The following is a 23,881-nucleotide window of genomic DNA, read 5'->3' as shown; positions in this document are numbered from 1 at the left end:
TTGTACAGGGCCGCAAATATCAGACATGCTTTAATTTAATGGCATCAGCGAGTGCCTCCAGAACCATCAAGCCCTTGGAGAGTCCAGCATCAACACAAGAAATGAACTAAGTTCAGTGTGAGATGAGAGATGCATGTAGGAATTTGATCTGAAGGAGATTAAATAAATGGGGGGAAATTAATGTGCTCTTATATAATTCAACATATAATAAAGGAAGGTTTACTCTGAGTAAGGCACAGGTACTATCTGCTGCAGCAAAAAAAAGAAATTAAAAAAAAGGAGAAAAAACAGAAAGAGATTAGGAACTGAGTAATCACAACTTCAGTCTTTAAAAAGGTTATAAAGAGGGAAGTGGTTAAGACAAAAACATACACAAGAAGGAAATACAACACAATTTTAGAAGCGTGTTATATAGCCATATTGCATACATTCAATGCTTTGTACTTTTCACTATAATGCTATACCTGTAACATTTTGTGATGTGAGTACAGTATTATCATCTCCATTCAATAAATGAGGCACTTGAGACCACAAGGGGCCATGACCAGTCTGAAGTTTCATGCCTCCTAGATGGAATATTCGGATGGGGATGGGGGATAGGGTGTGAGGGAGATGAAAAAGTGAAGAAAGATGGGCCGTATCTAGTTTGTAAAGAGAACCTGTTAGGTTGTGCAACTCAGATCTAAATACAACTTTCCACTTGGAATAAGAGGTACTTCAGTGACAGTCATGGGTCATACGAGAGAATTTTCTGGAACTAACCCTGCCTGTGTCCAAGGAGAAATGGAGGTGTACCACTGCCACCCAGCTGCTTTGTTTGAGCAGCCTGTGCTCCATCAGGCAGGGGCTAAATGTGAAAAAACAAACAGACACTCTCTCAATGAGTGTGTGAAGCAAAGGGTGTCGCCCAGCATCCAGTTCTCCAAGAACCAAGCCATTAGCCACTGCAGCTGCTGACGATGGTACACCCTGAAAGGAGCTCGGGGTCAAGAAAAGATGACGTGCACTGCGCTCTGGGAAAACAGGCAAAAAGAAAAAAAAAATCTTTCATATATAGGTATAAATATTTCAGGAGAACTTTTTATGAACCTGGATTCTTGCATCTTCCTACACTAGAAAAATCACTAAAATCATTCATTGGTATATCTGTTCCTCAGACCTAATGGCAAGCTTCTACTGAGATGTGTGCTCGATTACACCAACCTCTTCATCAAAATCACGTGTATGCTGGTCTCCACCCCTAGCTCTTTGAAATCGTTTCTCAAAGCTACCTTAAAGGCTCTTTGCTGGGCTGCTTTCCTCACTAAGGTACTGAATTAAGTCAATTCCCAGCTCTTATGTTGTACGATTTCTGTTTTTTTCCCCAGTTGACACCAGCCTTTGCAGGGATATGAAAAAGAGTCTGTTTTTCTCAGCAAAAGTGATCTGGGGTCGAATTTTGGAATTGTTCAGGGGTGTTTAAGTTTTATAGCCATGCACTTACAAGTTAAAAAAAAAAACTATTATTACGGAAATTCCAGCAAGGGATGAGGATGGGGCGGGGAGGCTGAATAGTTTTGTTGTTATGATTCTGAAATGCGCTGTCCCCAGTTTCTCTGTGAACATAAAATTACTGTTTAATTGCACATTTTGAAATGTGCAAGTTTCTTAGTAACTAAAATTTCACATTAGAGAATAGATTGAATATTGGAAATATATTCAATAAAGATATTTTATGTGATGTGCTAGCCTAAAACATAAAAGACCTTGTGACTATTAGCTGTGCCCAAAGAAAGAGAAGGCTGAGAGGACAGTATATAAGGGTAAAAGTAAATATATATTTTTTCTTAATAGGCATTAGGTAGATGATAACACTGAACAACTTTATAGCACCTTGAAGGTTATGAAACACATCTCTATCAAGCTCCGGTTTGATCTCAGATCAATCCTGAGTTTGGCAAAAATGGGCATTCCTCCATATATTCTCTTTCGGTTGTTGTCAAAGGAAATGTTATTTTTTAATGAAATTTCAGTGTATAACAAGGCTCTGGGACAGTGAGGTTTCTATAAGAGAATAGCTATATTTGAAGTCACCCTGAGTATTTAACTTATATGCAGAGTACATTATGAGAAACGCTGGGCTGGAAGAAACACAAGCTGGAATCAAGATTGCCGGGAGAAATATCAATAACTTCAGATATGCAGATGACACTACCCTTATGGCAGAAAGTGAAGAGGAACTTAAAAGCCTCTTGATGAAAGTGAAAGAGGAGAGTGTAAAAGTTGGCTTAAAGCTCAGCATTCAGAAAACGAAGATCATGGCATCTGGTCCCATCACTTCATGGGAAATAGATGGGGAAACAGTGGAAACGGTGTCAGACTTTATTTTTTGGGGGGCTCCAAAATCACTGCAGATGGTGACTGTAGCCATGAAATTAAAAGACACTTATTCCTTGGAAGGAAAGTTATGACCAACCTAGATAGCATCTTAAAAAGCAGAGAGATTACTTTACCAACAAAGGTCCATCTAGTCAAGGCTATGGTTTTTCCTGTGGTCATGTATGGATGTGAGAGTTGGACTGTGAAGAAAGCTGAGCACTGAAGAATTGATGCTTTTGAACTGTGGTGTTGGAGAAGACTCTTGAGAGTCCCCTGGACTGCAAGGAGATTCAACCAATCTATCCTAAAGGAGACCAATTCTGGGTGTTCTTTGGAAGGACTGCAAGGAGATCCAACCAGTCCATCCTAAAGGAGACCAGTCCTTGGTTCTTTGGAAGGACTCCAATACTTTGGCCACCTCATGTGAAGAGTTGACTCACTGGAAAAGACTCTGATGCTGGGAGGGATTGGGGGCAGGAGGAGAAGGGGACGACAGAGGATGAGATGGCTGGATGGCATCACCGACTCGATGGACAAGAGTTTGGGTGAACTCCAGGAGTTGGTGATGGACAGGGAGGCCTGGCGTGCTGCGATTCATGGGGTCGCAAAGAGTCAGACACAACTGAGTGACTGAACCGAACTGAACTGATCTTTGAAGTAAATTAGACATCCCAAGGCTTATTCTTCTAACCAAAATAAATGTATAGGCCTGATCTTTCTGCTTATGTAAAGATGCTGCAGTGTAAAACCAACACCCTTTTCCTTGACTTTTCTGATATCAGTAAAGCTATGTAACTGGCACAGAGCTGCCTGTGTTAGATGAATTATTTGTCATTATTACATAGGAGTTAAATGGTATTATTCTATTTCACTGAGTAGGAAGCTGAGGTTCTAGAAGTTTAAATATTTCCTCAAGGATACACACTTAATAAGCGGTTTACATCTACCACCAGAATAAACTCCATCTCTGTTTATGAAATCCAACAAACTATACTATCTTCCTAAAAGGGACTTTATTCTAATTCTTTCAAGCACAGAAATAATCAACTGAACTTTTTTCTATAGATATTAGCTCTCTTTATGCCTGAAAACATTTTTACCTTAAAGTCTACTATATCTGAAACATCATTTCTTTGGTTAGAATGTCTCTGCTGTATTCTTTACCTTCTTCAGCTTTTCAGCCTGTCTTTATCTTCATGTTCTGAGTGGAGCTCTTGCAAACAGCTTATCAGCCCCTTTCATTTTCTCATTTCAGTCTGACGGTCTCTCCCTTGGAACTGTTGAATTTGGTTCAACAATGTTGAATTACCCGCCACACTACCGCCTTGAACTGTTTGTCTAACTTTTGGTTTCTTCTCCTCTCTTTTCTTTCCTTGATTACTTTTATGTTAAGTGTTGGCCTCTGCTTTTACTTTTCAGTAAGTAAATAATGACTTTTCCTAGAGTGAATTTATTTTTATTTTGTTGCTTGGGATTTATTGATAGCCCCAAATTTGAACTAACATTTCTTAAAATATTACATCTCCTTTCACTATCTCTTTTTTTATCTTTTAAACCTCTAATGTAAGGTGAACTTCTCACTCCATCTCCCACATCTCAACCTTTCTTTCATATTCCCCATATATTTGTCTCTGTGTGCTGCATTATGGATAATTATTTCAGTTCTATTTGCCAATTCTCCATGGCTGTAATAAACTGCTCAAGTTTGTGATATTGTTATCTCTCACTTCTAGAAGTTCTATTAGCTCTTTTTCAAAAATGTCTTGAGAAATTTGATTGTCGTTTGTCTCAATCATTAGTTTATTTTTTATGGAGGAGAAAGAAAGAGTGGCTTTATTACTTTCCCAGGCAAAGGCGGAACACAGTAGGTTAGTGCAGGAAGAACTGTGCCCCTCAATTATTCTTTGAATACTCTTTTATTCTTTAGACATATTAAACATTTGCTTCATACTTTTTAAATAGACAACTTTACTAACAACTACTCATGCTGATTCGTTTCCACATCTTCTAAAAATATGAGCTCCTTGGTGCCTCATGTATAGGAATCCTTTGAAGATTAAAATGTATCCCCCCAAAAGAGGATTTTCATTTTCCTCTTCCTGAATCTGGAATCAGTTTAAACTAAATTTTTGTCTGTTTTCATTGGGCTATGCACATATTATGAACTCACTGTTCTAACCCAAGTGAGATGGAGCTCGTGTTTATTAAGTATCAGGAGAGATTTATTTTCCAGTTCCTCTCAGAATCAAGGACAAAATAAGTCAATTGTCTTCACTACCTCTTTCTGCAGAGCCAACTATCTAACCTCTACTTTATTCACAGAACATATTTTACTTGAGGAGTCTGGACCATTTGCAGGAATCTCTGACCTGCCCTCCAACCCGATTCAGAACCCACACATTAGCTCTTGTCTACCACATGCATGGCCTAACCTTTGAGGGATAAGCTATGAGTTACAGCATTCACTTCACTTATTCATCTAGATAGGATATTCTTTGTGGCTTATTACCACAAGCAATTATTTTTATCTCCTACAATATCAAACATGTATTAAAGTTATTAATGTGTTGTGTGCTTAGATTTGTAGGCTTTCTATATACTGGTCAGATTATTATTGAGCATAAAGTATGTTATATAATGTTTATTTTTTACTCTTAAATTCAAACATACATATACATAAGGAGCCTCCCAGGTGGCGCTGGTGGTCAAGAACACACCTGCCAATGCAGGAGACATAAGAGATGTGGGTTGGATCCCTGGGTCAGGAAGATCCCCTGGAGAAGGAAATGGCAACCCACTCCAGTACTCTTGCCTGGAGAATGCTATGAACAGAGGAATCTGGGAGGCTACAGTCCATGGGGTTACAAAGAGTCACACAGGCCTGAAGTGACTTAGCATGCACGCATATACATAAACGTATAGCTGGATCACTGCTGATAGACTTAGTTCTTGTAGAAAGTTAAGGAGAATTTTTTTTTGCTCTTTGTTTTTTGTACTGGCTAATGTAGCCTTGATCTGCTAATATGTGACTTGAAATGCTTATTAATATGAGGAAATTAGTTTCAATAATATAAAATAAAAGCTGCCAAACTCTTCAAACTGTCCACATACTAGGCAGTTACCTGGAAGCATGAATTATGAGCTGACAGTTCCTAGTGAATTTTGAAGTAAAGCACCTAACCAAATTTCACACCCCAGTCCAATGTATCTTTAAACCCAGCTGCAAGCCATATTAAAATAAAATTACTTCTGAAAGCTGTTGGAGAGAATACATTCAGCTAAAATCAACACTTTAAGATTGAATTTAGATCTTTAGACTTGAATACTACATCAGCCTTTCCAACAAAGAGTGCTATTTTAAAATTTATATTTAATATGAACTGTTATTTATTAAGATGATAGTGAATCTTTTTACTTTTCTGTCCACTTACATGCCTTTAGGCTTAAATATTTTGCAATTTCTTTTTCTCAAACAAATCATCCCATCCTTTTTCTAGCTCTCCTCTTTTTTTCCATATGGCAACTTTATCTTTCTGCTGAAAGCAAGGTGTACAGCAGGTCTTTATCTTAATTGCTGGCTAATTTTAGTTTGAATAAACTTTTAAACCTCAAATTTATTTGTGCTGTATTTTGCTTTGCCACTTCTTTTCTATTAGTGTAGAAAGCTCAATCCAGTTAAGAAGTAGACCATGATTTCGATCATTATTATACATGTTGTCTTCACAGCCAAAAAAAAAAAAAAAATGAGAGTGGAACAGAAAATATGGGACAGATAATCATTATAAAATGATTGTATAAACTGTAATTCAAAGTAAATTAACTAAAATCTCAAGTTCAGTAAATTACTGTTGGTCTAGAATAAGACAATAAAATAGAGTAAAGGATCTTTCAAGAGATTCACATAAAACATAAGGGTACAAAAAATTGAAAGTTAAAGAATAAAGACATAAGAGGGAAATGTATTCAAAAGCAAAATATTTGTAGTTAACATTTAGTTCAGATGAAACACACTTTAAGGAAAAAAACCAATGCAGATATGGTGTTATTAATCACTGATAACTCAGCTGGGTGGAGAGGGCCTTCACATTTTCTTTTGCTATCAAAGACAGGTGACCACGAGGAGAGAGGCTTCCTTATTCTCCTCTCTTCTTTTCTGTTCAGTAAGCAGAGCACTTCTCTCTTCCCTGGTCACAGCTATGATAAAATTCGATCTTGAAAGGAATGAAAAGCCCTTCTTTAGCCTTTGACTAATACATGGTATGTTTCCATTAAAAGTGTGGTTCTTGGAGCAAAAGTATCAATTCTACATGAGACCTTGGTAGAAATAGACTCAGATCCAACTTCGGACTTGCTGAATCAGAATCTGTGTTTTATTAGGGCTCCCGGGTGGTTTGTAAGCACATTAAGGTCTGAGATGCATTGCTGTTATGCTTCCCTGGCGGCTCAGATGATAAAGAATCTGCCCACAATGCAGAAGACATGGGTTTGATCCCTGGGATGGGAAGGGAATGGATACCAACTCCAGTATTCTGCTTGGAGAATTCCATAGACAGAGGAGCCTGACAGGCTACAGTACGTGGGGTCACAAGAGCCAAACGCGACTGAGTGACTAAGCACACACAGTGCATCTTTCCAGAGAACTCCATTAATGTTGATAATAAAGTGGGATTTTTCCATCTAATTTTCTTTTGTATTCTGTGAATCTTCTTTGAGACTTTGTAGAAAGTGATGAATTCGTTCTTTCAAGACCTGGAGAGTAATGTCTGCTATCTGAATGTGAATCTTCCCCAAAATTGAATGGTTAATAGAGAATACAAATAAAATCCAACATAATTCACATTAGCATTACCAGGAGCAGAGAATAACTGTTCTAGAAAAATAAGCACTAAATACCAACAGAAAAAAATGTGGGTGAAAAGGAAGATAGGCAAATAGCGTTACATATATATCACTGCAGACTCTGAAACGAAACCAAAACAAAACGATGAACATAGAACTATGTTTAAAAATAAAATCCAAGAAAGAATTCAGAAATACCATCAATAAAGTCTCAGCCTATAAAGTTAGACAGCCTTTGGGAATTAAGTGTAATATCATCATATTTTGTGAGTATATGGATTTTAATGTTTGGCTCATCTTCCTCTGCCATCATTTTTCTCTTCCTTAGATGATCTGGAATACAGAATCCCAAAATGTAAAATTTCAGTGGGGGACCCAATTTACCAGCTGCAACATTTTTCAGACAGAAAAAAAAATAATCACTGTCCCATAAGTTTTTATCACTCTATTTTCTATGTTTACTCTTTGATTGTAGAAGCTTTCAATAAACAGGAGGAAAATTTTATTGGGTTGGCCAAAATGTTTGGGGTTTTTCATAGGCTGTTACAGAAAAACCTGAACAAAATTTTGGCTAACCCAATATAAGTAGGATAAATAGGTATAACAAAGTACTGCGCACAAAAGTGCTTTGAAAACAACAAAACACCACAAAATAAAACATATTTTTATAAATATAGCTAGCCTTATTGTCTAGGAATCAGCATGTTTCCTCCTTGGGTTTTACTACTAACTCAAAAACCCAGGAAAACCAGGATGCTGTGTTAAAATAGTTTATTTAGCTCAGTTGTTATCTCCAGTTGCTGGTGTACAATAGGCACCAACAATTTTTGGTTGAAAGAAGTACTGAAAGAACAACACATGCTCCACATGGTCACTTGCCTTTAACTTTAGAGCCTTAATACACTTGCGACCCCTTCACTAGAAGGGAGAATGCTTACCGCAGGGTAAAATTCTCTGTTCTCAAAACTTTCACAGCAATTTCTTTCAGTACAGAGATTTCAACAGCAAAAATTAGTCTTTTAAAATCTGAGTAGGAGGGAAAATGCAGCTTAAAAGACTTATTTAAAAAAAACTTAAGGAAGTGAATAAAACTTGTTTAATATATAGCATTATAGTAAATTAGAATGTAGGCGCTAAATCAAGTTTAAATCACAGCTACACCAGCTGGTAGGTGCTCCCTTCAGCAAGTCACCTATCACTTGGTAACTCAGTTACACTCTTTGTAAACAGAAGGTGATGTGAATAATACACGCCTCACTGATCATTATAAGGCTTAAATGGGGTAATTCAGGTAAGGTAAAGACCATTGCTTGTCTGCCCTTTATCCGTTTTCCTGTCCTCATTCCCAATTTTTGGTGGTGTTACTGTAATGCATTCACTTAAGACAAAAATGACTATATTAATAATTCCCACCTTTTCTTACAAAGACATAGGATCCACTTTAGGCTAATAGGATGTAACATGTTTGAGGCTGGGGTCCTGAAAAGTTCCTTGGAAAGGAGGACACTGACTCAACTTGCCTATATTTTTCATGCTTTTCTTTCTCTGTCTGGAAAGAGAATATGATGGCGGAAGCTGAATGAAGCATCTTACAATCAAGAGAAGGAAAGGGGACAGGACTTGCAGACACCTGAGATGTAATATGCTGACTCAATCAATATAAGCCACCACTTATCTTTTTTTCTCAGTTTTTTTGTTTCTTTTCTGGCCTCACTGCTCAGCTTGTGGGATTTTAGTTCCCCAACCAGGGACTGAAACTGGGCCCTCAGCAGGGAGAATGTGGAGTCCTAACCACTGGACCATGAGGGATTTCCCTAAGCCACCAGTTATCTTGGTACATGTTGTCACATGAGAAAAATAAGCCCCCATCATTTTAGCTATATTTTTATTTTATGTAGTTGAATGTAAATATACTTGACAAAAGTTTTAACATGGTGCCTGGACATAGTAAGCATGTGATAAATATTACATATTATCATTAATAATAAAAATCCATAATTTATATCCATTTAATGCTGATGCAAATGTACATTTTGGAAAATAATTTTCCTTTTTATCTTCATCTGATTAGCTTTCCTTTTTATCTTCATCTGATTAGCTTTTACTTTAAAAGTTATTCTAATTTAGAAAAAGTCAATAACTATCTGAGACCCTTACTTCTTGAAACCTAAAATAAGGTATCATAATAATAGATACTCCTCATTGAACATTTATTTGGAATTTTGCAGGCCAGAATACCAGAGTGGGTAGCCTTTCCCTTCTGCAGGGGATCTTCCCAACCCAGGGATCGAATCCAGGTCTCCCACATTGCAGGCGGGTTCTTTACCAGCTTAGCCACAAAAGAAGCCCAAGAATACTGGAGTGGGTAGCCTATTCCATCTCTAGCGGATCTTCCTGACCCAGGAATTGAACCAGGGTCTCCTGTATTGCAGGCAGATTCTTTACCAACTGAGCTATGAGGGAAGCCCTTCCTTTAATTCAGGGCCTATCTAAATGTTCTATATATACCTTCACTCCTAATCCACATCACAACTTTCACAGGAAGGTATAATCTCCCTTTTACTAGAGAGGGAACCAAAACTCAAAAATCTTGAGCAATTTCCTCAAGCCCACACATCTATTAAAAAGAAAGATTGTCACTCAATCTCACTCCTGAGCATATATGTGGAAAAAGACATAGTCTGAAAGGATACATGCTCCCTAGTGTTCATTCATTCTTCACAATAGCCAAGACATGGAAGCAACCTAAATGTCCATCAACAGAGGAATGGATAAAGAATACGTGGTACATGTATAAATGGAATACTACTCAGCCACTAAAAAGAAAATAATAATGCCACTTGCAGCAACATGAATGGACCTGGAGATTGTCATACTGTGTGAAATAAGTCAGACAGAGAAAGAGAAATATCATATGACATCCCTTATATGTGGAATCTAAGCAAGAAACGATCGAACTTATTTACAAAACAGAAACAGAATCAAGACTTAGAGAATGAATATATGGTTGCTGAGGCTAAGGGATAATTAGGGAGTTTGGGATGGACATGTACACACTGCTATATTTAAAATAAATAACCAACAAGGACATATTGTGTAGCACTGAGAATTCTACTCAATGTTATGTGGCCACCTGGATGCGAGGGGAGTTTGTAGATGTACAGCTGAGTCCATTTGTTGGCCACCTGAAACTCTCACAGCATTGTTAATCTGCTATACTCTAATATAGAATAATAAGTTTTAATTAGAAACTTAAAAAATTATCTATCAACATTTTTCTTAATAACATTTTTAAACAAAAAAAAAGGAAGATTATTATTAAATTTCTGGTAAGACTGCCTCCAAAGCTCATCTTCTTAATGATTGCATATTAATGATTACAATCAATTTTAAATTATTTTGATTAGGGAGAAGACATAAAGTGTTAGTCGCTTGGTCGTGTTTGATTCTTTGAGACCCCCTGGACTGTGGCCCAGGCTCCTCAGTCCATGGAATTCTCCAGGCAAGTATACTGGATTGGGTTACCATTCCCTTCTCCAGGGAATCTTCCTGACCCAGGGAACATAAAAGCAAAATAAAATATGAAAAGGGCACATTGTGTCGAGGAACTCCTGGAAAATCCTGCTTTGCGGGATAGAAGAGTTTGGAGCCATCCCTCCTATGACCATTTTTTTTCTGGGGAAATGATGAATGTGATTAACTACTTCCCTAAAGAGGATAGGTGTCGATTTAGAGCATTCATTCCCGGGAAGTAATCGTATCAATAAAAACAACAAGAAGTGGGAGGGAGGGAGTTAAAAAAGTTGAGAAGGTCCTTGGAATCTTTCTATCTTTCTCTAATGGTCCTCAAATGTTAGTTTGCATCAGAAATTTTTGAAGGGCTTGCTAAAATAGAGTGCTGGACTCCACACCCAGATTTCCTGGGTCAATAAGTCTGGGGTGAAATCTGAGAATCTGTATTTCTAACAATAGCCCAGGTTACATTGATGGTGCTAGTAAAGCAGGTAAGGATACAGAGTGAGCTGGTGCAGGTGGGAATTTTAAATATGGTGACCTGGGCAGACCCTTAACATTTAAGTGAAGGCTTGGTAGGAGGTGGTGGGTGGTCACCCACGTTGTTCAGACATTAGGAACAGCTTAAGGAAGAAAATTTCACCAGTAGGTGAAAGAAATCACCAGAGGGCTAAGGAATCTCTGTAACTAATGAGTGATGAATACTAATGCAATCTCATACATAAATAAAAGCAACATTTTTTGAAAAACTGCTTTGATTGATATGTTTCTTGGAGTTCTGAATTATACAAGCAAAGTTTTCCAAACAGAAAAATTAATTAATTTAACGGCTCCAAGGAGAAAAATTCTTTGGCAAGGAATTCCCATAAAACAAACATATTATCAAAATTATATGACTATAAACATTAAGAATTGATTAAATTTTTAACTGCTTTTAAACTATTCATTTACACTGTAGGTTCATAAGGAAAAAAGGAGAAGTGGGCAGCAGAGCATGAGATAGTTAGATAGCATCATTGACTCAACGAACATGAATTTGAGCAAACTCCAGTTTGGGACAGGGAATGTTGGAGTGCTGCAGTCTGTGGAGTTAAAAAGAGTCGGACACAACTCAGAGACTGAACAACAACAAATAGGTAATAAACTGGTCTTAAAATCATGGTTTAACTCTGATAACTCTGCCAATACTGTTGAGGAGTTACATATACATCACCTTATGCAAAAAGGACTTTCCTGTTGGCTCAGATGGTAAAGAATCTGCCTGCACTGCAGGAGACCCAGGTTCGATTCCTGGGTCAGGAAGATCCCCTGGAGAAGGAAATGGCAACCCACTCCAGTATTCTTGCCTGGAGAATCCCATGGACAAAGGAGCCTGGTGGGCTACCATCCTTGGAGTCGCAATGAGTGGGACACGACTGAGCAGCTGATACTTTCACTGCATGCAAAAGGGAGGCTGTTTCTATCCAAGGGTATTAAGATAGGATTCTAAGATTTTTAACAAAGGAAGAACTTCAGGCCACTTTCTCTCTCAACTGATAGACAATTTCTGCGTAAAACAGGAACAGGGCTTCCCAGGTGGCGCAGTGGAAAAGAATCCGCGGGCGAATGCAGGAGATGCAGCAGACAAGGGTTTGCTCCCTGGTCTGGGAAGATTCCACACACTGTGAAGCAACGAGGCCCTGAGCCAGAGCACCGCAACTACGGAGCCCAGGCTCCAGGGCCCCTGCTTGGCAAGAAGACAGCGTCACCAAGAGGAGCCAGCGCACCGCAAGTGGAGCACAACCCCCGCTCCTACAACCGGAGAAAAGCCAGAGCAGCAACGAAGGCCCAGCACAACCACAAACAAACAGATGCACAAACTATTAAAAACAAACAAAAACCGGAAAACAAGTGAAGCCTGAGGAGACGTCTGACAGCTGAGAATGCAGAATGAGGCAGAACAAAGAAAGCAAAGAACCCTCACAGGCACGAGAAGGAGACTCCAGGGTACTTCATCTCCCAGAAAGTGTTTACTTCCTCAGCCTGTTCAAGATTTCAGCTGCCTGACGTCCCAGCGACAGCTGATCTTGGCTCTGTCCTTGAACCAGTCTGACTGTAGTCTAGAATGAGTTCCTCTCACTCAACACTGAGGCATCCTTATTCCTGTCCATTTGTCTTGCATGAATAGAGTTCCTTGACTTATCAAATGTCTGAGTGGAGTCTTTACAATTGCAGCAGTGCCTCACTTCCTGTAGAATTTTTTTTTTTTTTGAGGTCCACGTGTTTTTGCAGTCTTGATGGCAATGTTTTTACTTGTGAATTCTTGCCCAAGGGCTGGGATCTACTATCTAGGGATAGCTTATGTCCAACAATGTGCTTACCTAGATTTAAAAATATTCAAGAATTAAGAATCCTTATTGCTGCATTCTAGAAATATCAATAACTTCAGATATGCAGATGACACCACCCTTATGGCAGAAAGTGAAGAGGAACTAAAAAGCCTCTTGATGAAAGTGAAAGAGGAGATGAAAAAGTTGGCTTAAAGCTCAACATTCAGAAAACGAAGACCATGGCATCTGGTCTCATCACCATGAGAAATAAATGGGGAAACAGTGGAAACAGTGTCAGACTTTATTTTGGGGGGCTCCAAAATCACTGCAGATGGTGATTGCAGCCATGAAATTAAAAGACGCTTACTCCTTGGAAGGAAAGTTATGACCAACCTAGATAGCATATTCAAAAGCAGAGACATTGCTTTGCCAACAAAGGTCTGTCTAGTCAAGGCTATGGTTTTTCCAGTGGTCATGTATGGATGTGAGAGTTGGACTGTGAAGAAAGCTGAGCACTGAAGAATTGATGGTTTTGAACTGTGGTGTTGGAGAAGACTCTTGAGAGTCCCTTGAACTGCAAGGAGATCCAAGCAGTCCATTCTAAAGGAGATCAGTCCTGGGTGTTCATTGGAAGGACTGATGCTAAAGCTGAAACTCCAATACTTTGGCCACCTGATGCGAAGAGTTGACTCATTGGAAAAGACTCTGATGCTGGGAGGGATTGGGGGCAGGAGGAGAAGGGGATGACAGAGGATGAGATGGCTGGATGGTATCACCGACTCCATGGACATGAGTTTGAGTAAACTCCAGGAGTTGGTGATGGAGAGGGAGGCCTGGCGTGCTGCGATTCATGGGGCTGCTGAGTGGGAAATGACTGAGCAACTGAACTGGACTGAACGTTCTAGGTAGAATATCACTTTTTTGTTTTTTTTACATCCTCTGCCAGTCAGGTGTTGTAATATCATTTCTATATAAAAGAAAAAAACTAAGTTTAAAGATGAAAAAATGAAAGACAATAATCCTTTAACATTATGGATATTATGAAGAATATTATGAATAGATGTGATATGGTCTTCCTTTTTAATCACTCTATAAACAGTTCTCATCACCCAGAACCAACATTGTTGGGCAAAGCAGGTCAGTTCTGGCAGGATCTAGACTGGAATGAAGACAATAAAGCAGACCATGGGGTAGAACCTCTTCCCTCTGCCCTGAGGTGAGGCATAGATTTGGGAAAAGGTAGAGTAGAGCTGGGAATGAGGATAGTGGGAATTCACATTTGAAAAAGGTCAGGTATTTTATGTCCTTTTATTGAACAAAGTTTTACAAAGTAGGATTACACTAAGTGCTGTGCATTCCTCAAAGCAACATTAGAAGGAAGTACTTAAGTATCTGTATCAATATCTCCATATAAATCTATCTATATATTAATAAACACCTACCCATCTAACCCGAGTTCCTGACACAGAGCTCCTAAAACTCGTGTACTTCTGGATACCAGGAGAATCTTTTATCCTAGAACCTCGTCTTTAACTCTAATTCTTGACACAGGGCTCCTAAGACCTTTGTAATTTCCTCAATGATAGGTGCATCTGACACAGAGTTCCTATGTCCTGGCTCTATTTCCTGCTTCTAGGAATGTCTCTGGTTCTCAGGAGACAACTCTTGGTAGCCTCCAGGATGTGGCTGGTCACCAGAAACACCAGGCCAGGATTAGAAACTTAAAACTTCCAGCTCCACCCCGCTATTCTCTGGAGAGTGGAGAGGAGCTGGGAGTGAAGTTACTAGCTGATCGTGCCTCTGTGACAACATCTCCACAAAGAGGGCTTTAGAGAGTGCCCAGCTTGGTGAACACATCTCCATGCCAAGGGGGGATGCATCCCAACTCTATGGGAGTAGAATCTCTATACTCAGGATGCTCCCAGACCTCACTCATTTGCTGCTTATATCCATCTGGCTTTTTCACCTGCTTTTTCATATCCTTTATTACACAATAAATCCATACATCTTTCCCTAAGTTCTGTGAGCAAAGGACCCCCAAGGAGGGGGTCATGGGAACCCTGATTTACAGCTAATTTGGGGAGAAGATGCAAGTAACCTGGGGACTTATTACTTGTGACTGGCATTTGAAATGGGGGTGAGCAATCTTACTGGACTGAGCCCTTAATCGGTGGGCTCTGCAACCAACTCTGGTTAGTGTCAGAAATGAATTGAATTGCCAGGCACCAGGCTGATATGGAAAAACTGGTTGGTGTGGGAAAAAGTCGCACACATCTGGTGTCAGAAGGATTGTGTGTGAGAATAAAGGAGAAACAGACTCTTTCCTACAGTGACAGTATTGTATGAGAAGGAGAGGGGAAAAGTCATGCTCAGAGAGACCTGCCACTTGTCATTAGTCAAAGGGACAGTAAGACAGGACGTGGTGCAAGAGAAAAAGCTTGAATTCCTTCCCTGAAGTCCTTCTTCCCTCACCTCCCTCACTCTTTCCATCTTCTTCCCACCTCTTCTTTGTATCCCAGTCTGCTGACTGTGCCTGCTCAATTCTCAGACATCTATCGGCTTTTCTCCATTACTATACGACACCACTGATCCTTTATCACCTCCCTACTGAATTTGAAATATCATCTCTCAACGAACCACCCACTTTCATGGTTCCATATGCTGTTATGCTCTTTGTTCAAGCCAAAAAGCCTCTTCATCTGGTTTCCATAGCACTTCTTGAGATTTCACTCAAAGGGAAAATTAAACTTTACATGAATTATCTAGACAGGAAAGTACTTTATCTTCTCTCATTGAATTTTGTGTACTTCTCTATCATTTATAGGACTTATTATATTGCTATCATTAATTTCTCCACTAAACTCTGATTCTGCTTTTCTCCCACTGGACTCCAGGTTCCTCAAAACTATTTACTACATCCTAATCACTTTTGTGTTTTCAGTAATTCTGAGTGCTTCTGATGCACGTAATTTTTCAATAAATATTTGAAGAATGGAGACATGAACTGTTGAATAAATGAGAGGCAGTATAACACAGCTAGTTATAATTTGGGGGGCAGGCAGACCTGGGTTTGAGATCCAGCTTTGCTGTGTGACTTTGGGCAAATCACTTAACCCCTATAAGTTTTAGTCCCTTAAGCTGTAAACTCTGTATAATTGGGGAAATGATCCCACTTACCTCACAGGGGGATGGTAAGATTAAATGAAATAATGCATATAAAACTCATAACACAATCTTGGCAAGTAGAAAGCATTAAATGTTGTTATTTTTATTATGAATGAGCATAACTTAGTTCAGGTGACAAAAATATTACAGATGTGCAGACTGAACAAAAATTACTCAAGAGGGAAAGAGGGTCTCTGGAAGAAGAGGAACTCAAAACTTCCTTTGGGAAGAAAAAGGAAGGCAACTTGGAGAATAGATGACATCCAGAAAGGTCATCTGAAGCTCTGCAATTTAGCTATATTACTCAATATCACCATTTTAAGCCATTTATAAGCAGCCCATTGGAAATGACATTGGGTTAGGAGATTGCTTTCATTGTCCAAATAATCAAAGTTGTCCTTTGGTGGCAAACCATGCCAAAAAGAAAGAGCTTTGAATTTTGTCATAAATAATATTCCCCTCTCTAAGCACTTATGACATTAAGCAATCCAGAGAATTTGATATTTATGAGAACCAAATAGAGATATGCAATATTTAATTCCTATTTTTTCACCATATTTTTATATATATTATGATTAAAGTTTCAGAGCCATTGAAATATGTTTTGCTAGCCTAACTGTCAAAATGGCTGCAGGTCATTTACGAATAAAATTCTGCCTAATGTCCTCAACCATTCTACATGCCCAGCTGCATTTGCAAGGATAAGAATATTTATAGCTATCCTCTATTCTAAATATATTATAAACCTAGATCCGTAAAGTTAATAACAGTGATGCCAGCTAAGAAATGTGCAACCAAACTTAAGCTTCATTATCTTCATTTCTTCCCTCTAAACTATGAATCAACATTTATTTTGAGTATGCATTCATTTCCTTCTTGTCACTCGTCTATGTCTGACACATCTATCCTACTCTGAGAATTTTCATGGTGCAATGTCTTCTCTGACATTCTGAAGAGAATGGATGTGTCTAGCTTTGGCAATGAGTCAAATTCGAGTTCAGGAACGTAAGAACGTGATCAATTAGCATTGTTATATTTTAGAACAATGGTCTCCAGCATCATTGTAGGTAATGTGTGTGTTTTTTTAAGTGACTTTCCCTTAGAAAACACATGTATACAGACATTTCAAGAACTAGTTAGTTCTCTCCATGATTTTTTTTTCTCTTAAATAAAGGACACCCTTTTCCATGTTTTATTATCCATTAGGTGTCTCTTGACAAGATGTTTAAATTACAGGGCCACTATACTCACTAGAGACCCATCCCCCCAATCCAAACTACACAGTCCCTTTATCAGTCTATATTAACCAATGCAAAGTGAGTCTCACTCAAAGTAGTCAGCTACATTATCCTCTGTAAATATCTCTCTGTGACTCCACATAATATAAGGCAAGCAGGTACCTTCTTAACCCATATTTTAGCTCTTAAAACATATCTCTCACTAATGGAGTCTATATGCAATGAGTCAGTAAAAGAATCAAAAAAATCATACTGTAAATAGGTATACTTCACTGTGAATAAAAGCAAGAAATACTAATGGTTTGATTAAACTTACAGCATTCGAGAAATTTTTCTTTGACACAAAATTACAAACTCCTTGATTTTAGTTATCTTCAATAATGAATAATGAGAGCATATTTGAGAGTGAGCATAAATGAGAGAACAAATGACAGTATTAAAAACCAAGAATAATGCAAAATTAGTTTAAATTAGGCCTAGACATACACAGATTCCCTGCCCACTTGTATTTACTAACTGGCTCTTACCACAACTTTCTCATCTTCTACCCCAACATTCTTCATACTTTTTAAAAAGTCTTTATTACATTTCTTTCAATTTTGCTTCTGCTTTACATTTAGGTTTTTTGGCCACGAAGCACGTAGGATCTTAGTTCCCCAAACAGGGATCAAACCTGCACCCACCGCGTTGGAAGGTGAATTCTTAACCACTGGACCGCTAGGGAAGTCCACATCCCACCTCCTTTACATGGGTATTGCTCACATGTCCAGAGTTTTCGTTCCTATGCCCTTGTCTGGACCAACTCTAAACACCCTAGGACAGCACAAACTGAATCATATTGTTCCTTCTGTGTCCTCCAGCACTTGCTAGGATTCGGCCAAAGGAGACATTAAATCTGATCACCTATGGGAAGATGAAAATGCTTAATATTCTGTAACTTAAAATAAATGAATTGTATTTAATACAAATTTTTATATGTTTATTATTCAGGTGCAGAAACCTCTTATTAGCAGGTTTTCATTGATAGTTCAGAAAAAAGAAACTCATAAAGACATTAAGTGGTCAGCTAAGCAGTATCTCAACTGGAATTCCATCACCTCCACTAGCTTTGTTTGTAGAGACGCTTCCTAAAGCCCATTTGACTTTGCATTCCAGGATGTCTGGCTCTAGGTGAATAATCACACTATCTGGGTCATGAAGATTTTTTTTTTGTATAGTTCTTCTGTGTATTCTCGCCACCTCTTCTTAATATCTTCTGTTTTTATTAGGTCCATACCATTTCTGTCCTTTATTGTGCCCATCTTTGTATGAAATGTTCCCTTGGGATCTCTAATTTTCTTGAAGAGATCTCTAGTCTTTCCCATTATATTGTTTTCCTCTATTTCTTTCCACTGATCACTGAGGAAGGTTTTCTTATCTCTCCTTGTTATTCTTTGGAACTCTGCATTCAAATGGATATATCTTTCCTTTTCTCCTTTGCCTTTTGCTTCTCTTCTTTCCTCAGCTATTTGTAAGACCTCCTCAGACAACCATTTTGCCTTTTTGCATTTCATTTTCTTAGGGATGGTCTTGATCCCTGACTCCTGTACAATGTCACAAACCTCCACCCATAGTTCTTCAGGCACTCTGTCTACCAGATCTAATCCCTTAAATCTATTTGTTACTTCCAAGGTTTAATAGGAAGGGATTTGATTTAGGTTATAACTGAACGGTCTACTGGTTTTCCCTACTTTCTTCAATTTAAGTCTGAAATTGGCAATAAGGAATTCATGATCTGAGCCACAGTCAGCTCCTGGTCTTCTTTTTGCTGACTGTATAAAGCTTCTGAATCTTTGACTGCAAATAATATAATCAATCTGATTTCAGTATTGACCATCTGGTGATGTCCATGTGAAGATGTCTCTTGTGTTGTTGGAAAGAGAGTGTTTGCTATGATCAGTGCGTTCTCTTGGCAAAACTCTGTTAGCCTTTGACCTGCTTTGTTTTGTATTCCAAGGACAAATTTGCCTGTTACTCCAGGTATCTCTTGACTTCTTACTTTTGCATTCCAGTCCCCTACAATGAAAAGGACATCTTTTGGGGGTGTTAATTCCAGAAGGTCTTGTAGGTCTTCATAGAACCATTCAACTTCAGCTTCTTCAGCATTACTGTTGGGGCACAGATGTGGATTATGGTGATATTGTTGGGAAGATCCCCCGGAGAAGGGAAAGGCTACCACTCCAGTACTGTGGCCTAGAGAATTTCATGGGCTGTATATAGTCCATGGGGCGCAAAGAGTTGGACACAAGTGAGCGAATTTCACTTTCACTTTCACTGTGATATTGAATGGTTTGCCTTGGAAATGAACAGAGATCATCCTGTCATTTTTGAGATTGCATCCAACTACTGCATTTTGGACTCTTTTGTTGACTATGATGGCTACTTCACAAAGCTAGTGGAGGTGATGGAATTCCAGTGGAGCTATTTCAAATCCTAAAACATGATGCTGTGAAAGTGCTGCACTCAATATGCCAGCAAATCTGGAAGAATCAGCAGTGGCCACAGGACTGGAAAAGGTCAATTTTCATTCCAATCCCAAACAAAGGCAATGCCAAAGAATGCTCAAACTACCGCACAATTGCACTCATCTCACACGCAAGTAAAGTATGCTCAAAATTCTCCAAGTCAGGCTTCAACAATATGTGAACCATGAACTTCCAGATGTTCTAGTTGGTTTTAGAAAAGGCAGAGAAACCAGAGATCAAATTGCCAACATCCGTTGGATCATAGAAAAAGCAAGAGAGTTCCAGAAAAATATCTGTTTCTGCTTTATTGACTATGCCAAAGCCTTTGACTGTGTGGGTCACAACAAACTGTGGAAAATTCTGAAAGAGATGGGAATACCAGACCACTTGACCTGCCTCCTGAGAAATCTGTATGCAGGTCAAGAAGCAACAGTTAAAACTGGACATGGAAGAACAGACTGGTTCCAAATCTGGAAAGGAGTACATCAGAGCTGTATATTGTCACCCTGCTTATTTAACTTATATGCAGAATCCATCATGAGAAGCTCTGGGCTGGATGAAGCACAAGCTGGAATCAAGATTGCTGGGAGAAATATCAATAACCTCAGATATGCAGATGACACCATCCTTATGGAAGAAAGCGAAGAAGAACTAAACAGCCACTTGATGAAAGTGAAAGAGGAGAGTGAAAAAGTTGGCTTAAACTCAACTTTCAGAAAACTAAGATCATGGCATCTGGTCCCATCACTGCATGGCAAGTAGATGGGGAAACAATGGAAACAGTGACAGACTTTTTTGGGGGGGGCTCCAAAATCACTGCAGATGGTGACTGCAGCCATGAGACTGAAAGATGCTTGCTCCTTGGAAGAAAAGGTATGACCAAACTAGACAGCATATTAAAAAGCAGAGATATTATTTTGCTGACAAAGGTAGTTTAGTCAAACCTATGGTTTTTCCACTAGTTGGACTATAAAAAAAGCTGAGCACTGAAGAACTGATGCTTTTGAACTTGGTGTTGGAGAAGACTCTTGAGAGTCCCTTGGACTGCAAAGATATCCAACCAGTCCATCCGAAAGGAAATCAGTCCTGAACATTCATTGGAAGGACTGATGTTGAAGCTAAAACTCCAATAATTTGGCCACCTGATGCAAAGAAGTGACTCATTGGAAAAGACCCTGACGTTGGGAAAGATTGAAGGCGGGAAGAGAGGGGGACAACAGAGGAGGAGATGGTTGGTTGCAATCACCGACTCGTTGGACATGAGTTTGTAGGACCCGAGAGTTGGTGATGGGCAGGAAGTCTGGCATGCTGCAGTCCACTGGGTTGCAAAGAGTCGGACATGTCTGAACTACTGAACTGAACTGAAGAAGTACCTCACATCAGCATCTAGCAGTAATTTAGAAATCCTGACCAAATTGTACTTCTCTAAATATTAATGAGGCTGGGTTGATGAAAGCATCTTGACATCAAAGCTATCCTGGAAAACAAATGAACAATCTATTTCCTACAGTATTTGAAAACATATAAATCTAGGTAATTTTATATGCAATTTTAAACAACTGCAGCTAATTTGCAGTATTTACTATGTGTCAAGCTCAGTTCAAAATATTTTTTCATTACTTCATTTGATCTTTGTACCATGCTTGAATGGTAAATATGTTTATGTTCCTCCTTTCACATAGGTGGAACTGAGGCACAGAGATACAGGTCACCCAGGCCACCAAGTTGGCAGGTAAAGCACTCTGAGTCTGCATGCTTAAATGCTGTAATATGGTGTGTGTGGCATCAATGGATGATTTTATTCTTTTAATCTACAGATTTCACAAAGAATATCTACTCCAAGGGTGAGACACTGATAAAGGACTGTCTCATGATGTCTGTTAAACAGTAGCCTGGATCACATCACTGTCAGAAAAGTAATCTAAGAACAAGCAAGATGCACGTAAAATGATACAGCTGAGGACACCTACGGAAACAGCTGCAGTCAGATTACCCGCTGAGAACACACTGTGAGCCCCCTCTTTAAACAATGGCATCAGGCAGACAGTAAGCCTAAGAGGCAGCAAAACAAGCATCACTGGTCTTTGCAAATGGTAGCTGTGGGCAAAAATAGGGATGGACGTGCGTGGACCTCCTTGAGTGCCTCCATGCTCCCTGCCAACATGAACATGAAGAGAAGTGTGCCCATGCAAGGTCTGTCCAGGCACATGTATGTCCTGTGGGCACTGGGAGGAGACTGGAAGATTATTCCTAGAGATTAAACCTGACTTAATATCTGAAACAATGAAGCGGTAATTCAGATTCTACATTTATTTTGTGATCAGAATTAAGTAAATATCATCATAGCTAAGCAAATGGGGAAAAATTATCCTAAAGGTAAAGTTCAGTAAATTCTTGAATAAACTGCTAAGCTGATCAAAGAATGAATCACTTAGCATCATTATGCTGCTGCTGCTGCTGCTGCTAAGTTGCTTCAGTCATGTCCAACTCTGTGCGACCCCATAGACGGCAGCCAACCAGGCTCCCGCTTCCCTGGGATTCTCAAGGCAAGAACACTGGAGTGGGTTGCCATTTCCTTCTCCAATGCATGAAAGTGAAAAGTGAAAGTGAAGTTGCTCAGTCGTGTCTGACTTTTGATTAAATATGTGTAAACCAAGCTCTAATTCTTTAACATGGTGACTTTTTTTTTTTAGTTCAGATAATAGTTTATTGATTCTCAGCCTATTGCATACTAGCTAGTAAAGACAGTCAGATTATTCAAAAAGTAGAGGGTACTTCAAGCTTCTGCAGGAAGGATCAAGATGCCAGCACACATCAGCTTTTAGGGAGAATACAAAATAAAAACCTGGTACTTCTTTATTCTCTGGGAAGATGAGGCACATTAAGAAAGTCTGGCCCATTTAAGAAAGAATTATGAAGATGGCAAAGAATATATAAAAATTTTTAAAATCATATCTAGCATGTTTCATTTTAAAAACCACTTCAGTTCAGTTCAGTTCAGTCGCTCAGTCGTGTCCAACTCTTTGCGATCCCATGAACCACAGCACACCAGGCCTCCCTGTCCATCACCATCTCCCGGAGTTCACTCAAACTCATGTCCATCGAGTCAGTGATGCCATCCAGCCATCTCATCCTCTGTCGTCCCCTTCTCCTCCTGCCCCCAATCCCTCCCTGCATCAGAGTCTTTACCAATTAGTCAACTCTTCGCACGAGGTGGCCAAAGTATTGGAGTTTAAGCTTTAGCATCATTCCTTCCAAAGAACACCCAGGGCTGATCTCCTTTAGAATGGACTGGTTGGATCTCCTTGCAGACCAAGGGACTCTCAAGAGTCTTCTCCAACACCACAGTTCAGAAGCATTAATTCTTCGGCACTCAGCTTTCTTCACTGCCCAACTCTCACATCCATACATGACCACTGGAAATACCATAGCCTTGACTAGATGGACCTTTATTGGCAAAGTATTGTCTCTGCTTTTCAATATGCTATCTAGGTTGGTCATAATTTTTCTTCCAAGAAGTAAGCGTGTTTTAATTTCATGGCTGCAGTCACCATCTGCAGTGATTTTGGAGCTCCCAAAAATAAAAACCACTTATTAAATATAAATAAATCATTACATTAATGGATAGAAAACAGGAAACTGATGAGGGACTATCCACAAAGGACTTGACTCTGTTGATGCAGAAATAAGATGAGGGATCATTCACAAACTATCTGACTCTGTTGATACAGCATCAAGCAAAAAGAAACACAACCAGACACTGATGCAGATACCTTGTGCCTTGCACTTGGCAACAGCTCCCAACCACAGCTGGGATACATGGGCAGCAAGCTTTTTTCTCTGACCCACCTGTGAAGAACTTGAGCCATTACAGTGCTGGAGAATGCCCTAGTTAGTTAGGTTAGGTTATTCAGGCTTTTTCAGAAATCCTAAAAAAGGAAACATTTTGTTTTTG

The 23,881-nt window shown here is 39.2% G+C and overlaps 1 protein-coding gene across 2 annotated transcripts in view; it reads right to left on the bottom strand.

The window, feature by feature from the left end:
* Nucleotides 1-23,881, bottom strand: part of NOX4 (NADPH oxidase 4) — a 187,446-nt gene that overhangs the window by 36,260 nt on the left and 127,305 nt on the right. The window lies entirely within an intron of this gene.

This window comes from Bos mutus, chromosome 29, assembly GCF_027580195.1.
Source record: "Bos mutus isolate GX-2022 chromosome 29, NWIPB_WYAK_1.1, whole genome shotgun sequence".
In the NCBI taxonomy this organism is placed as follows: domain Eukaryota; kingdom Metazoa; phylum Chordata; class Mammalia; order Artiodactyla; family Bovidae; genus Bos; species Bos mutus.
This window is presented reverse-complemented; position numbering and strand designations above follow the sequence as displayed.